The following is a 16695-nucleotide window of genomic DNA, read 5'->3' on the forward strand; positions in this document are numbered from 1 at the left end:
ATATCAAGCTGAAAATGTCACCACTATCTAGAGAGTTGGACGTGTTTTATTGAGAATGAATTTTTTCTCTCTGGATCTGTTATGAACACCTTGGTTGGATGGGTTCAGTAATAAATATGTGAGACTTTTCATTTTAAAAAAGTCAAATTACTGGCCAGGCGCGGTGGCTCAAGCCTGTAATCCCAGCACTTTGAGAGGCCGAGACAGGCGGATCACGAGGTCAGGAGATCGAGACCATCCTGGCTAACACGGTGAAACCCTGTCTCTACTAAAAAATACAAAAAATCAGCCGGGCGAGGTGGCGGGCGCCTGTAGTCCCAGCTACTCGGGAGGCTGAGGCAGGAGAATGGCGTGAACCCGGGAGGTGGAGCTTGCAGTGAGCTGAGATCTGGCCACAGCACTCCAGCCTGGGCGGCAGAGCGAGACTCCATCTCAAAAAAAAAAAAAAAAAAAGTCAAATTACTTAATTCTGTATTTTAAATTCTGTTTTGTTTTTTTGAGATGGACTCTTCTGAAAATTTTCTCATCTTCTCTAACCCAGTTCATGAGAGACCCTTGGACTTTACTGTTATGGAAAAATCTGTATAAAACAGTATCAGTGTGTCAAAGCATTATGGCTGTCACAAGCTTGTGAAAGGAAAATCAAAATTAAGCCAAAGAGAAAAGTCAATCTGGGAACTGCATCAGACAAACCTACCTTCCATTTTATTCCTAAACAAGATAGCTACAAATACTATTTTTAAAAGCTACATACGCCTCTCCCAAACTGGAAGCCTCAAGATCTCCACCCTAAAATAGTTCTGTTGAATTTCACCCTAGCAATGTAAACTAATAGCTTATCTTTCCAGGTGTGGGACAGAACCCATCCCTCTGCACAGCTGAGACAAATGCCTATCTGATTGCTTCCACTGCCCTGTCGTGTGTGTAAAAATGCAGGGTCACTGAGCCAGTCTTAAGGCTTAAATGACTATTCCTCCTCCCCCCCTCACATATAAATTGTGTATCTAGTGAAAGGCTGCCCAAAGACTCAAAGAATGTGATTATTTGTTATCTACCTGTGACCCAGAAACCCCAGTTCCAGTTATTCCACTTTTCCAGACCGGACCAATGTATGTATGGACTGACTGCCGTCTTGTGTGTCGTAAAATGTGTGAAACCAAACTGCAGCCTAAACACCTTGGGCCCACGTCATCAGGACCTCCTGAAGTTCGTGTTAATTGGCCTTAGATTCCCCCTGCCCCCAGATCCAGGACACATGTGTTTCCTTTTTCTTCATTTCTGTTAAAGATGGGTCTCATTCTGTTGCCCAGGAAGGAGAGCGGTGACAGGATCAGAGCTCACTACAGCTTCAATCTCCTGGGTTCAAGGGATCCTCCCACCTCAGCCTCCAAAGTACCGAGGAACACAGCCATGTGCCACTGCACTGGGCAAATTTTTGTGTTCCTGGTAGAGATGGGCTTTCATTATGTTGCCCAAGCTGGTCTCAAATTCCAGGGCTCAAGTGATACAGCCATATTGGTCTCCCAAGATGCTGGCATTACAGCCATGAGCCACCAGCCCAATGTGTTTCTTAATTAAAAAAAAAAAAAAAGGCCAGGTGCTGTGGCTCATGCCTGTAATCCCAGCACTTTGGGAGGCCAAGGTGGGCGGAACATCTGAGATCAGGTATTTGAGAACAGCCTGGCTAACATGGTGAATCCTCATCTTGACTATAATATAGAAATTAGCTTGGTGTGGTGGCAAGTGCCTGAAATCCCAGCTACTCAGGAGGCTGAGACAGAAAAACGGCTTGAATTTGGGAGGCGGAGGTTACAGTGAGCTGAGATCGTGCAACTGCACTCTCACTGGGCAAGAGTGAGACTCTGTCTCTAAAATAAAATAATATAAATAACTGCTTCTCATAAAAGCTTTGGTAGAATCTTATGAGGTCACATCATTGTTTTGCAACTATGATATGTGTTCAAAATATTCTATGACCCCACATTTCATTAGATATATATTTTTAACCATTTTAAAATTGTTTTTCTCTGGAATTTACTGTGTTCAGTTTGCCTTGAGGACTGCATGCTGTCTAGTCTGTATCATATATTGGAAACATTTTCTGGTATGTGATAAATGATTTTAGCTTGTTTCAATGTGTACTTGATAAAGATATCAAGGAACTTTTTCTTTATGCTAACATCAAAATTTAGTTCAGGTAACCTATTATTCCATTTTCTTTCTTTATGTCATCTGATTAAATGGTGAACTCTGAGCTGCTAAGTAAATGTTCCCCTCAAGTTCCTCTGATCCATAATGTTCTTTGCAGATGTTGAAGGATGGGCAGGATTGACTTGGAACCTTTTTCCAGTAGAGCCTATGTGTTCATGAAGAAAACGTTTGCTCAGATCTCATTTGTACCGCTGCCTCTCTTTCAGTGTTTTAAACACCTATAGCTATGTTTTTACAATTGTGTTTATTTTGAAGATATTACTCTGATTTTTCTGGGAAAATAATTACATGTTTAGGATTCATGCCATCAGAACCTTAGACATTGAAAGAAGCATTTCATTTGCTCAGGTATATAAAATTATCCTGAAATTTTTTTTTCTTTTTTTGAGATGGAGTGTCACTGGGTCACCCATGCTTGAGTGCAGCGACACGATCTTGCCTCACTGCAACCTCTGCCTCCCAGGCCCAAAGATCCACCCCAGTCAGCCCCTCAAATGGCTGAGACCACAGATGCACACCACCACACTTGGCTAATTTTTTGTGCTTTTGGTAGAGACAGAGTTTCACTGACCCCTGAAATCCTTTGCCAAATAGTGTGTGGCTTTTCCTGTAGGAGAGGGTCATGCTCAGCTGCAATTTGAATTTTAAATGGATTCCTGTCCTCCAAAAATGTAAAAATCACAAATACCAGAATGGAAAAAAATGGGATTAGACTCAAATCATCTTGAACTTATTCTTGTCACTGTCTACATCCACTGCTTTTCCTTATCTCATCTCACAGCTTTAACCCACCTACTCATGTCCCCTGCAGGCCTCTCCCCTGAGCTCTAAATCCTGTGTCCAGTTGTCTCCTCAGCTTTCTGCTGGGACGTGAAACAGGCATCTCCACCTTCACGTATCCATAAGTGACTTCCTAAACCCCCAAACACATTCCCTTACAGCTCTACACTTGTCAGATGAGGGTGACAGTGTACTTCTGGAAGCTTAGCCAAACTTGACAGCATTTATTTTAAGTATGGGAGATAAATTACGTTATTTGTAAGTGTTGTCATTTATAATGTAAAGAGAAATTTCCATGTATACATAAAAGGAATGAGAAAATACATCATTTCCAAAATTCTTTTGAGGAGTGAGAGAAAAATATTTCAAGACCTCATCCTTATGGATCTGGGCTCCCATGACTCCTCTGACTTCATCTCCTGGCTGGGTCCTCCTGGCTTCCTCTACTTTAGCCATGCAGGCTTCTTTCCTTTTTCTGGGACTGAGCTTGCTCCTTTCTTAGGGCCTTCACCTGGGCTGTCGGTCTGCCTAGGATCCTCTAGCCCCTCAGCTGCAAGTGACAAGCAGCATTTCTTTCCTAAGTCTTTGTTCTGACATCACTGTTTCTATGGAAACATTTGTGATCGCCCACAATCCTCCATTTGACATGGCAGCTCCACCTTCACCCCTACCTCTGGTCCATGTTGCCTGTTCTATGCGATTCTTTTTGCTCCTTTACTGTTCATTCACTGGATCCTGGTGGGAACAGGTCCCCAAGCAGAGAGCAGAGCCAGAAGGTGGGGCTGTGCTGGGCTGGTGCCCTCTGAGTGGAGCTCAAGCCTGGCTTCACGTTAGGGTTCTCAGACATTTTGGAAATCCATCTTTTATGCTGTTTTATCAGAGATTGCTATTATCATAGATTGAAACCCACCCTCAGTAATATTTACTATGGCGCTGGTGATTCTCATCAGTGTCCAGCATTGAACGTCAAGGCAGTTTCCTCCATGTTGAGAGCTGAGATCAGCCTGTGATCCACAGGGAGGTGAGGGGACTGTGGTCTGCATGGGGTTTGGTTAGGGCCAGATCTGTGTCCAGAAGATCTGTGTCCTTCTGCAGAGTGTGTGTGGACTTTTCCAGGAGGGGAGCAAGATCTGGAAATGGGTCAAAATTACCCTTGTAGATCTTCCCGTGGCATGTTCTTATCTCTGCATAATCTCTGGTGCAGTGGGCAGCAGAGGACCGTCTTTCTCCCGGGAGAAGTCTCCCCTGTGTGTGTGTTTTGTCACAGGAAAGGAGTGAGTGGTTTCTAAACATTAAATCTCTGATTTTTTCACACACAGGATTTCCAAAGACTCATGTTACGTGAGGAAGCCACCAAGAAGAGCAAAGCAAAGGATCCAGGGATGGCTCTTCCTCAGGTGAGTGATATTCCTCGGTGGATTCTGCTGTCTTTCCTTTCTGAAATGCCAGGTAGTGTACTCTCCAGTCTTCTGTGAGTCTGAAGTGTCCTGCCTCACACATTTGCTCGCACTCACCCAAGACTTTTCTCAGTCCTTGTCATCTTCACTTAAATTCCATCTCCTATAACCTAGTGAATGAGCTTGGGAAGAGGCGGCACTGGGCATGGGCCTGGGAAGGGCTCACACCAGACATGGATGGAGACGGGGTGAGGGTCCCGTGCTGTCAGTGATGTTGGGTGGCAGGGATTGTTCAGGGGCCACATCTGGATGCATGTTTAACTCTTTGTGGACCAGATCAGAGAAACTGTATATGAAAGTCATACATTGTGGGGGGGAAAAAAGAGAGCTCAGACTGTTACTGTGTCCATGTAGAAAAGGAAGACATAAGAAACTCCATTTTGATCTGTACTAAGAAAAATTCTTATGCTTTGAGATGCTGTTAATCTGTAACCTTAGCCCCAACCCTGTGTTCACAGAAACATGTGTGTATTGAATCAAGATTTAATTGGTCTCGGGCTGTGCAAGATGTGGTTTGTTTAAAAAGTTCTTGCAGTCAGTATGGTTTGTGAAAGCTATCGCCATTCTCCATTCTCGATTAACCAGGGACACAATGCACCAAGGAAAGCCGCGGGGACTTCTGCTCAAGAAAGCCTGGGTATTGTCCAGGTTTCCCCCAGCTGAGACAGCCTGAGATATGGCCTCGTTGAAAGGGAAAGACCTTACAGTCCCCCTGCCCAACCCCTGTAAATGGTCTGTGCCGAGGAGGATGAGTAAAAGAGGAAGGCATCTGTCTCCTGCTCATCCCTGGGAATGGAATGTCTCGGTGTAAAACCCAACTGTATATTCTATACTGAGATACGAGAAAACTGCCCTATGGCTGGAGTGAGACATGCTGGTAGCAATACTGCTCTTTACTGCGCTGAGATGTTTGTGTAAAGTTAAACATAAATCTGGCCTATGTGCACATCCGGGCACAGCGCCTTTCCTTAAACTTATTTATGACCCAGAGTCCTTTGCTCACATGTTTTCCTGCTGACCCTGTTCCCACCATTACCCTGTAGTCCTGCCACATCCCCCTCACCGAGATAGTAGAGATAGTGATCCATAAATACTGAGGGAACTCAGAGGCTGAGGCCAATGCAGGTCTTACTTGCAAAGCGCCGGTCCCCTGGACCGACTCTTCTCTCTCTATACTTTGTCCCTGTGTCTTATTTCTTTTCTCAGTCTCTTATCTCCATCTTGTGAGGAATGCACACAGGTGTGGAGGGGCTGGCCCCCTTCAGCATGTTAATGTGCATTGGTATCTGGTAAATTCTGGAAAAGGAGACAAACTAGGGAAGATATTTTGTGTCTGATTTTGTAACGCATTTGAAGCTACGCTAGTGAGTCAATATGTCTCTGATTCCAAACTTCCTTATTTAAGAGACAAGGTGTCACTCTGGGGCCCAGTCTGGAGTGCAATGGCACAATTCTAGTTTACAGCGGCCTCAAATTCATGGGCTCAAGTGACACCCATCTTAGCCTCTCAAGGAGCCAGGATGATAGGCATGTGCTACCATGCCTGGCTAATTCTAATCTGAGAGAAGATGAGAATGACAACTGTATACAGAATGAGGGAGGGAAACAGTAATGAAGACAAAGAGGGACCCTGGGTGTAGATGAGCAGTGAGTTGATTGGATGTGATGATGAAGTGATGACATGTTGCTTCCTCTATTTGTAACGTAATGAATTTAAGTCCCTCTGGTCCATAATATTTTAGGCAGATGTTGAAGGATGGGCTGGACTGACTTTGAACCTTGGTTTAACAGAGCCCGTGTGTTCATGAAGAAAACATTTGCTCAGATCTCATTTCTACAGCTGCCCCTTTTTCAGTGTTTTAAACACCTGCAGCTCTGTGTTCACAGTGTGTATATTTTCAACATATTTCTGTGACTTTCTGGGAGTGAGTAATTACATGTTTGGGATTGATGCCATCGGAACCTTAGACTTCAAAAGAAGTTTTTTTTGCTCAAGAATATACAAGATGGTTTTGGAATTTTTTTTTTCCAAAGTGGCATGTCATTATGTTACTTAGGCTGGAATGCAGTGGTACAGTCTTGGATCACTGTAACCTCTGTGTCCCAAGCTCAAGTGATCTTCTTGCATCAGCTTCCCAAGTAACTGGGACCCCAGATGTGTGCCAGGAAGCATGGCTAATTTTTTGTATTTTTGGTAGAGATGAGGTTTCACCATGTTGGAGAGAGGAGAGAGAGAAAATGTCGCTCTGTGGCTTAGTTCTGGAGTACAATGGCACAATGTTGAGTTTACAGCAACCTGAAACTCTGGGCTCAAATAATCCCCACTTTAACCTCCCAGAGAGCTTGAATGATAGGCATGTGTCACCACATGCAGCTAATTGTTTTATTTATTTATTTATTTATTTATTTATTTATTTATTTATTTTGAAATGGAGTCTCGCTCTGTTGCCCAAGCTGGAGTGCAGTGATGGGATCTCAGCTGACTGCAACATCTGCCTCCTGGGTTCAAGCAATTCTCCTACCTCAGCCTCCCGAGTAGCTGGGATGACAGGCGTGCACCACCATGCCTGGCTGATTTTTTTGTATTCTTAGTAGAGATGGGGTTTCACTATATTGGTCAAGCTGGTCAGGAACCCCTGACCTGTGTTTTTTCACCTCAGCCTCCCAAAGTGCTGGATTACAGGCCTCAGCTACCATGCCCAGCCAGACTTTGCACTTTTAATGACTTGGAATGGAATGGAAAGTGGAGATACACATCAGTGGTACAGCATGCTTTATCACATCATTGATTTTATGTATTTATTTATTTTTGAGGTGAATTTCATCTGTCACTCAGGCTGGAGTGCAGCAGTGGGATTTTTTCTCACTGTTGCCTCCGCCTCCTGGATTACAGTGATTCTGTTGCCTGAGCCTCTTGAGTAGCTGGATTAGAGGTGCGCTCCACCACGCATGTAACACCGTGATATGATGTGTGTGCATGAATACGTGGATGGATAAGCCCATGGTTTTTGTAGAAAACACAGCATTTGTAATAGGTTTTTATTTATAATAATTGTAATGATTTTTTTTTTTTTTTTTGAGATGGAGTCTCACTCTGTCGCCCAGGCTGGAGTGCAGTGGCTGGATCTCAACTCACTGCAACCTCCACCTCCTGGGTTCACGCCATTCTTCTGCCTCAGCCTCCCGAGTAGCTGCGACTACAGGCGCCCGCCACCTCGCCTGGCTAGTTTTTTGTATTTTTTATTAGAGACGGGGTTTCACCGTATTAGCCAAGATGGTCTCGATCTCCTGACCTTGTGATCCACCCGTCTCGGCCTCCCAAAGTGCTGGGATTACAGGCTTGAGCCACTGCGCCCGGCCTGCCACAAAGTCTTTAGTAAAACTACACCGCTTGCAAATCATTGGGGAACCCATAATGAAGGGAGATCTTACAAGTGTGATAAATGTGGCCACTTTTTCAGACATCGTTCTTAACTTGCAATTCATCAGTGAGCTCATACTGGAGAGAAACCTTACAAATGTGAAGAAGGTGACAAAGTCTTCTGTCACAAATCACAGCTTGAAAGACATAGGCGAATTCATACTGGAGAGAAACCATACAAATGTAAGGTTTGTGACAAGGATTTTGGGTGTGATTCACACCTTGCAGTACATACTAAAATTCACAATGGAGAGAAACCTTACAAGTGTAAAGAGTGTGGCAAAGCCTTTAGTGGGCAGTCACCACTTATTCACCATCAGGCAATCCATGGTGTAGGGAAAGTTTACTAATGTAATGATTGTCACAAAGTCTTCGGTAACGCTACAACCATTGCAAATCATTGGAGAATCCATAATGAAGAGAGATCTTACAAGTGTAATAAATGTGGCAAATTTTTCAGACATCGTTTGTAACTTGCAGTTCATCAGCAAACTCATGCTAGAGAGAAACCTTACAAATGTCATGATTGTGGCAAGGTCTTCAGTCAAGCTTCATCCAGTGCAAAACATAGGAGAATTCATGGAGGAGAGAAACCTCACAACTGTGATGATTATGGCAAAGCCTTCACTTCACATTCACAAGTCATTAGCCATCAGAGAATCCATACTGTACAGAAAACTTACAAATGTCATAAGTGTGGCAAGGTCTTCAGTCCAAGGTCACTCCTTGCAGAACATCAGAAAATTCATTTTTGAGATAGTTGATGCAAATGCAATGAGTATAGCAAAACATCAAGTATTGTCATTAGAGCCAATTCAGCATTGATTTGAGTTTGACTTAACATTGAGTTCAAGCATTAATTGATGTTAAAGTGTTTAGGTTAAGAGGATTGGGCTGGGTGCAGTGTCTCATGCCTGTAATCCCAGCATTTTGGGAGGCCAAGGCAGTTAGATCACTTGAGGTCAGGAGTTTGAGATCAGCCTGGCCAACAGATGTAAGCCACTTTTCCAGCCAGTTTTTTGTTTCTTTAACACAATCTGACAGGGATTTTTATGGGTATTGTGTTGAATCTAAATCATATTGGGTTATATAATCATTTAACAATATTAATTTTTCCAATCCTCAATATGGTTCTATGTCTATCTATATATGTTTTAAATCATTTTGATCAATGTTTGTGGATTTCAAGGTACAAACGTCTCATCTCTTTACGTTTATTCCTTAGTATTTCTTACTTAAATTTCTGTAGCAATGGAAGTGTTTTCTTAATTTTCTCTAAAATTGTTTATTGTTTTTTTTTTTTTTTTTTTTTTTTTTTTTTTTTTTGAGACGGAGTCTCGCTCTGCCGCCCAGGCTGGAGTGCTGTGGCCAGATCTCAGCTCACTGCAAGCTCCGCCTCCCGGGTTCACGCCATTCTCCTGCCTCAGCCTCCCGAGTAGCTGGGACTACAGGCGCTCGCCACCTCGCCCGGCTAATTTTTTTGTATTTTTTAGTAGAGACGGGGTTTCACCGTGTTAGCCAGGATGGTCTCTATCTCCTGACCTCGTGATTCGCCCGTCTCGGCCTCCCAAAGTGCTGGGATTACAGGCTTGAGCCACCGCGCCCGGCCTGTTTATTGTTAATGTATGGAAATTCAACTAATTTTTGGTGCTGATATTGTATTCTGCAATCCACTGAATGTGTTTATTATTTCCGTAGTATTTTGGTTGACTCTTTGGAGTTTTTACACAGAAGATCGTGTCATCTACAAACAAATACAATTTTCTTTCTTTCTGATTTGGATGAGTTTTCTTTTTTTCGTTTTCTTTTTTTTTTTTTTTTTTTTTTTTTTTTGAGGCGGTGTCTCGCTCTGTCGCCCGGACTGGAGTGCAGTGGCCGGATCTCAGCTCACTGCAAGCTCCGCCTCCCGGGTTCACGCCATTCTCCGGCCTCAGCCTCCCGAGCAGCTGGGACTACAGGCGCCCGCCACTCGCCCAGCTAGTTTTTTGTATTTTAGTAGAGACGGGGTTTCACCGTGTTAGCCAGGATGGTCTCGATCTCCTGACCTCGTGATCCGCCCGTCTCGGCCTCCCAAAGTGCTGGGATTACAGGCTTGAGCCACCGCGCCCGGCCTTTTTTTTTTTTTTTGAGACGGAGTCTCACTCTGTCGTCCAGGCTAAAGTACAGTGGCATGATCTCGGCACATTACAAGAGAGTGGTGTCTCCATAATTGTGCTTAGAACTCTGTGGTGCATGAGTGGAAAAACTATTCGACAGAATCCTAGGAGAGCTAGAATGACAAAGTTTAAGTCCAGTAAACCTAGCCAGACGTACTCCTTACTGCTCACACATGAGTCACAATCTTAAGATGTTTACAGTTAAGGAAAGCAGCTTAATAGTACCTGCAAGAACAAACTCCTACCGAAACACAATGTCCAGATGACCCAATACCCCATGACAATGTATGCTTCTAAGGTAATTACAGTCATGCTTTCAAGTACTTGCACACTAAAATACCAAGGATAGCTTTTTTTTTTTTTTTTAATGCAGTTTCACACCTGTCATCCAGACTGGAGTGCAATGGCACAATCTCGGCTCACTGCAACCTCCGCCTTCTGGGTTCAAGCAATTCTCCTGCCTCAGCATCCTGAGTAGCTAAGATTACAGGCATGTGCCACCACGCCCAGCTAATTGTTGCATTGTCAGTAGAGACGGGATTTCACCATGTTGTTCAGGCTGGTCTCGAACTCCTGACCTCAGGTGACCCCCCGACTTCAGCCTTTCAAAGTGCTAGGATTACGGGTGTGAGCCACCACGACCAGTCAAGGATAGCTTTAAATCAGCAAAATAATAAGTTTTGTTAGATTGTCAGCCAACCAGCAGGTAAATATATCTTAGTTTTACCTAGGCGCCTATGTAAAAAAACGTAGGCCGGGTGCGGTGGCTGATGCCTGTAATCCCAGCATTTTGGGAGGCCGAGGCGGGAGGATCACGAGGTCAGGAGATTGAGACCATCCTGGTAACACGGTGAGACCCTGTCTCTAGTAAAAATACAAAAAATTAGCCGGGCGTGGTGGCGGGCACCTGTAGTCCCAGATACTCAGATGGCTGAGGCAGGAGAATGGCGTGAACCTGGGAGAAGAAGCTTGCAGCAAGCGGAGATCACACCACTGCACTCCAGCCTGGGTGACAGAGCGAGACTCCATCTCAAAAAAAAAAAAAAAAAAAAACTTAAAGAGGAGGCAATTCCTTTGTTTTTGAGGACACCCTGCTGTGTAACTGGTAGCATGTTTTTTGTTTGTTTGTTTTGTTTTTTTCTGAGATGGAGTCTTGCTCAGGCGTGAGCCATTGCACCCAGCTGTATTTGTTATTATTATTTTTATTATTTATTTTTTGTTTTTGAGATGGAGTTTCACTCTTGTTGCCCAGGCTGGAGTGCAATGGCGCGATCCTGGCTCACCACAACCTCTGTTTCCTGGGCTCAGGCAATTCTCCTGCCTCAGCTTCCTGAGTAGCTGGGAATACAGGTGTGTGCCAACAGGCCAGGGTAATTTTTGTATTTATAGGAGAGATGGGATTTCTCCATATTGGTCAGGCTGGTCTCGAACTTCCGACCTCAGGCCATCTGTCCTCCTTGACCTCCCAAAACGCTGGGAGTACAGGCTTGCTTGAGCCACTGTGCCTGGCCTGAAGTGGTATTTTTTTAGAGAGTAACTAAACCTTTTTTCAGCTTAATGACCCAGGGATGTACTTCTGAAGGTCTTGGGAGCACGCCCTGTAAGGCAAACTACAAGGGAGATAGTACCTCTATCTCAGTAGGAAGTTAAATAATTCAAACATCAAATATTTCCAATTTAAAGCTGTGGACATTTAAATAATTCTCAGCCTTGAGAGGAACGTGGTCATGCAAACTGAGTCCAATGGCATGCAGGCGCAACTTCTAAGAATTTTGCTGGCCAGGTGCGGTGGCTCACGCCTGTAATCCCAGCACTTTGGGAGGCTGAGGCTGGCGGATCACTTGAGGTCATAAATTAGAAACCAGCCTGGCCAACATGGTGAAACCCCGTCTCTCCTAAAAATACAAAAGCATTAGCCAGGCATGGTGGCGCACGCCTGTATTCCCAGCTACTCAGGAGGCTGAGGCAGGAGAACTGCTTGAACCGGGGAGATGGAGGTTGCAGTGAGCCAAGATCGTGCCACTGCACACCAGCCTGGGTGACAGAGCAAGACTCAGTACCAAAAAAAAAAAAAATGCAATAAAATTAGTTTCCTAATACCAATTTAAAATATATATATTCCTGTAAATAATTAGGAAGACTAAGCAGCCCCAGAGATAAGACCTCCTGGCATCCTTGTCCCTTCTTCTGGAGTGATAAAGTAACCTTCCTTGAAGTGTATCAATCCGTCACCAATCAGGTTGCTGCAGCCTATGCTCTGGTCTTGAATGGAAAATGTGATTCTGCTAAAGCTTCTCTTTCCCTGTGTGTGAAACCTTAACAGTCTCTACTTGGGAACACGGGCCCCCTTCATTTGGAATTGAGGTTTCCAGGGGGCTATCCTCAAGCTTTGTGTTCAAATAAACTCTATAGTCATGTATTCTAAATTTTATTATTTACTGCTGACATCAGTTCCTGTCGGATTGTAGGAGCCTTACTAGAGAGGGCACCTGTCCCCACGTTGTAAAACTCACACTTGTCAAAAAGACATGGGTTAAAGTATTACCCCTCCCTCTGCATGGAGCTAAGTAGCTGACACAGATGGTCACCTCCATTACCAAGTAGAGCCACGATGAACTATGTGTGACCAAAGGTGTTGTCAAGCCGTCTTCCTTGAGGACTGATTAGTGTTTATCTTGAAAACATGTACTTAATGGGTTGCATAGAACAGTGAAGTTTTTTCTGTCTTTTCAACCTCTCAGGTCTTTGCCTCTATTTCCCAACACATTCTGGTCTAAGGCTTATTTATTAATAAGATGGTTTTTATTTCTTTCTCTTTTGTCGTGAAGATGATTTCTCATTTCGGGGAAGATTTTTTAGTTTCCAATTGTATTTTCATAACATTTATTTTATTTTATTTTATTTTTGAGACGGAGTCTTGCTCTGTCGCCGGGCTGGAGTGCAGTGGCCGGATCTCAGCTCACTGCATGCTCTGCCTCCCGGGTTCCCGCCATTCTCCTGCCTCAGCCTCCGGAGTAGCTGGGACTACAGGCGCCCGCCACCTCGCCCGGCTAGTTTTTTGTATTTTTTAGTAGAGACGGGGTTTCACCATGTTAGCCAGGATGGTCTCGATCTCCTGACCTCGTGATCCGCCCGTCTCAGCCTCCCAAAGTGCTGGGATTACAGGCTTGAGCCACCGCGCCCAGCGATTTTCACAACATTTAAAAAGCGAAGTGAAGAGTATTTCTTGGACCAGGCACAGCGGCTCACTCCTGCACTCCAAGCACTTTGGGAGGCCTAGGCCGGCGGATCACTTGAAGTCAGGAGTTCGAGACCAGCCTGTCCAACATGGTGAAAGCCCATCTCTACCTAAAATACAAAAATTAGCCGGGCATGGTGGTGGGCACATGTAATGCCAGCTATTCCAGAGACTGAGGCAGAAGAATCACTTCAACCCAGGCAGCAGAAGCTGCAGTGAGCCGAGATCTAGCCACTGCACTCCAGCCTGGGCGACAGAGAAATACTCTGTCACACACACACACAAAAAGAAAGAAAGAAAGAAAAATGTAAATAAAAAGGAGAAAGTAGTAGATCTCTTTTACAAATGTGCTGGGACAACTAACTGGATATTCACATGGAAAAGAGTAATGTATCCCTATCTCACGCAAGGAAATGTTTTTTTGTTTTTGTTTTTTTTTTTTCTGAGACAGAGTCTGGCTCTGTGGCCCAGGCTGGAGTGCAGTGAGTGGCTCGATCTCGGCCCACTGCAAGCTCCACCTCCCGTGCTCACAGCATTCTCCTCCCTCAGCCTCCTGAGTAAACTGGGACTATAGGCGCCCGCCACCATGCCCGGTTAATTTTTGTTTTGTTTTGTTTTGTTTTGTTTTGTGACGGAGTCTCGCTCTGTCGCCCAGGCTGGAGTGCGGTGGCCGGATCTCAGCTCACTGCAAGCTCCGCCTCCCGGGTTCACGCCATTCTCCTGCCTCAGCCTCCCGAGTAGCTGGGACTACAGGCGCCTGCAACCACGCCTGGCTAATTTTTTGTATTTTTAGTACAGATGGGGGTTTCACCGTGTTAGCCAGGGTGGTCACGATCTCCTGACCTCGTGATCCACCCGTCTCGGATCACCACTGTAATCTCCCAAAGTGCTGGGATTACAGGCGTGAGCCACCAAGTCCTAATCAAAAATTTATTTTAAAAAAGAGAGAGAAGGCCGGCGCGGTGGCTCAAGCCTGTAATCCCAGCACTTTGGGAGGCCGAGACGGGCGGATCACGAGGTCAGGAGATCGAGACCATCCTGGCTAACGGTGAAACTCCGTCTCTACTAAAAATACAAAAACTAGCCGGGTGAGGTGGCGGGCGCCTGTAGTCCCAGCTACCCGGAGGCTGAGGCAGGAGAATGGCGGGAACCCGGGAGGCGGAGCTTGCAGTGAGCTGAGATCCGGCCACTGCACTCCAGCCCGGGCGACAGAGCGAGACTCCGCCTCAAAAAAAAAAAAAAAAAAAAAAAAAGAGAGAGAGAGAGAGACAGTGGGAGGGAACGTTACTTTGTCGCCCAGGCTGGCCAGGACTCCAGGCTCAGCGATTCTCCCGCTACTGCTTCCTGAGTAGCTGGGACCTCAGCCTCCCACGCCCACGCCCACGCCCGCATCCCTGCTGTGTTTAAGCGGCAGGTAGTGACCTCACTCCTCCTTAGTCTGCGCATTCCGTCCTGCATCCCAGGCGGTGGTCCTAGGGACGTCTCTGAAGCTGAGCGCTGGTTGGCTCTCCCTCCCGAGTGAATGGAGAATAGAAAGGGAGAGGATTTCTATTCTGTCCCATGGACGGTCAGCATGAAATCATACGTTCCACCCAGGCAGGCCTTTGCATTTTACATTCTGGTTTGCATCCTCCTTCCAGACTATTCCAGGGCTTTTGAATCATCCTTCTGCCTTCCTGGCTGCTCTCGCCGCCAAAACCCTGAAAACGGGCTGGAAGGAGGCTGAGAGACTCACAGGTCCCGCTCCGGCCCCGCCCCCTGCCGGTTCCAAAGGGCAAGTTCTCTCCGCTTCGCCCCCTCCCCTACCTCACCCAGGACCCCGCCCACATCTCACCCAGGCCCCGCCCACCACCTCGTTGGCTCCACCCAAGCTTGGTTTCTGTCTAGCGCGCCCAGATTCGCGCAGACCAGGAAGCGGATCCCGTGGAGTGATGGTCACACCGCGGCGGTGAGTTTTGCTCTGTGTTGTATTAAGTCTGCGCTCTCCAGGTCTCCGGCGCTTCTGTACACGGGATGTGGGGTCCCCGTAGACCTGGAAGTTCTCGTCTTTCTTCCTTCACTCAGAGCAAATGGAGATGTTCTCCTGGGAGTCCGGAAGTCCCTTCCTTTTAGGTTTAAAGTCCTGAGGCTGGTGCCGTCCTCGGTCTTTCTGCTACAGGGCAGCGTATACACTTCCTATGGCGTAGTTTTCCTGCTCAAAACCGTTTTTTGACTCCTTCCGCACTGCGCTTTTTAAAGTCCTCACCCCACAGGTGTATTCCCACCCTGCGCGTCTCCTAGCCTCACCTTCGTCAATTCCTGGAGCACAGCACCGTGACGCCAGCCCCAAGGAGGATGCGTTCTCTGTCTGGTCCTGGGATCCTGCAGATCCCCCCCTTGTGCAAAGGCGTCGTTGCCCCCTACCTCCCTCCTACTCATGCTGAGCCCTGCTGCTCCCCAGGTCTTCCCTCCGCAGTCACCGCTTCCCCTGAGCCTGCACTGTAGAGGTGCCCGGTGCCTGTCATGTGATATGGGGTGTTCTTGCCTGCCCAGATCCAGCTCTTGAAAAATGCGCTCCTCCGAGATGCCGGCGTCTTGCTCCAAACCCTCGTGTGATTGTGTGGGCCAACGGGATCAGGAGACAGAGAGAGGGACTGAGAGAGCAGTAGAAAACCAGAGACAGAGAAAAGAAGAATGAGGAAGACCCATAACAGATGGCAAAGTAGAGGATAGGTGAGGGATTTGCCAAGAGACAGCAAAAGTGAAAAAAAGATAAGAAAGCAGGAGGAGAAAAGCAACTGCAAACATGTAGAGAACAGCTAGATGTGCAGAGATGAAGGACAGACAGCAAGGTGGTGAGGGGCAGCAAAGAGGGAGGCTCAGCGTGAGAGAGAGAGAGGAGGAGGGATTTGGAGCCAGGGCAAACAGAGCAGAGTGGTGCTGGTGGCAAGGAGAACAGAGGGAGAACCACAGCAGGGAGGACACCTGGGGATCTGGGGTGCCAGATTGGGGACAGGGGGGTTATAACAGGGAAGAGCGAATTTAACAGGGAGAACAGAGGACACGCAGAGATGGGAGAAGAGGCAGAAATCTGTGGAGATTGAGGACGTTCTAAAGCTTGGAGTGAAGGAGCAACAAGAGGTTAAATAAGTTGTGAGGATGGAGCGCAGGTAATTTTTGTATTTTTAGTAGAGACAGGATTTCACCATGTTGGCCAGGTTGGTCTCAAACTCCTGACCTCAGGTGATCCACCCACCTCCACCTCCCAAAGTGCTGGAATTACAGGTGTGAGCCACCGCAGCTGTCCACCCATGTATTCTTGATTGAAAAATTTGCTTATGTCTTAGTTCTGATATAACTGACATAGCTGACCCTGTTGCCCTGTTTTCAAGGTCAATAGCTGTGTGTTTACACTTCTGCACTTTATAAATGTTACTGAGATTTCCTTGTAAG

At 46.1% G+C, this 16695-nt stretch overlaps 3 protein-coding genes across 15 annotated transcripts in view; all 3 read left to right on the forward strand.

Moving 5' to 3' along the window:
* Nucleotides 1-16695, forward strand: part of LOC117093629 (zinc finger protein 468) — a 170675-nt gene that overhangs the window by 133756 nt on the left and 20224 nt on the right. The window contains exon 1 of one of the 12 annotated variants that reach the window (XM_033229035.1): nucleotides 4370-4388. The exons of 9 other annotated variants lie outside the window; for them this stretch is intronic. The gene's annotated coding sequence lies outside the window, so the exon portion shown is untranslated. Of the gene's footprint in view, nucleotides 1-4369; nucleotides 4389-15118; nucleotides 15212-15239; nucleotides 16635-16695 lie in introns of those variants that run through there. 2 more of the 12 variants (XM_033229033.1, XM_033229037.1) reach the window with 2 other exon arrangements.
* The window catches only part of LOC117093598 (zinc finger protein 845), a 146678-nt gene that overhangs the window by 68330 nt on the left and 61653 nt on the right, over nucleotides 1-16695 (forward strand). The window lies entirely within an intron of this gene.
* Nucleotides 1-16695, forward strand: part of LOC117093601 (zinc finger protein 761-like) — a 174369-nt gene that overhangs the window by 13351 nt on the left and 144323 nt on the right. The window lies entirely within an intron of this gene.

The sequence above is a fragment of the Trachypithecus francoisi genome, unplaced genomic scaffold (assembly GCF_009764315.1).
Source record: "Trachypithecus francoisi isolate TF-2019V2 unplaced genomic scaffold, Tfra_2.0 Lachesis_group12, whole genome shotgun sequence".
In the NCBI taxonomy this organism is placed as follows: Eukaryota; Metazoa; Chordata; class Mammalia; order Primates; family Cercopithecidae; genus Trachypithecus; species Trachypithecus francoisi.